Raw genomic sequence first — 977 nt, 5'->3', positions numbered from 1 at the left:
CACACAAGTAAGCATGTAAGAGCACTCAAAACACAACTTACTTTTATATGCTTGCCGTTCAATACTTTTGAGAACCATTTCACCCAGCTTCAGAACCTATAGAAGCTGCTCATATATGTCTTATTTTAAATTAGTGTCACTGATGCCTGGTGACTAGCTGAAAACAACTATTTGGTGTGACAACTTTGCCAAGATTACTTAGTTTGAGTTGGATAGGAGCACTCTTAAGTACAGTTTCATCAAGACCTTTTTCAAGCTTTCCTTTTTTTCCCCTTTTTTTAATTACATGAAAAAGCAAGTTAACATAAAATACAATCAAAGGGATGTTTTTTCTCAGTTAAACACAATAGTAAAATAGTCTTGACAGATTTCAATGTTTGAATTATGAAATTGTTGGAGCTATATATTAGCTTTCACTAAACATTAGATATAAGTGAAGTGAAAGTTTAGAGTTCAAAAAGTGTTTGTTTGAATTTGCTGTGGAAATATATCAAACATGCATAAGATTTGTTAACCTTGGCTTCATATGCACGTGTCTATATGTATACATCTACAATATATAAATAAAGATTTAGTAAATATGGAAGTTAATATATTAGACTTCAAGTGATAAAAAATATATTTCATATCTTTCCTGCCATAATGGAATGAGCTGTTCTAACTTAAAGTTTTTTATGCTAATGCAGTCTACTTAATAAACCAGATCCTTTATGGACACATTAAATTTACCAATGTCTTTCTCCCTTACTAAACTACATTTTCTCTTGCATCATCAAAGCACCCAACTTTGTTTTTGTAACTGTAACCACTAACCCACAAAAGCCACTTCTCTCTTGGCTACAGAAGCAGACAAGTCAAAATTCATTGTGATAGCAGCTTGCCATTGACATGTCTCCTGCGGCATACTGCCACTACATCTCCAAACATTCTTTTCTCATTATCCTTTAAAAAAGCAAGTACATAAATAAGTTACAATT

This window comes from Penaeus monodon, chromosome 15 (assembly GCF_015228065.2).
Source record: "Penaeus monodon isolate SGIC_2016 chromosome 15, NSTDA_Pmon_1, whole genome shotgun sequence".
Lineage (NCBI taxonomy): Eukaryota > Metazoa > Arthropoda > Malacostraca > Decapoda > Penaeidae > Penaeus > Penaeus monodon.
Note: the sequence above shows the minus strand (reverse complement) of the source record.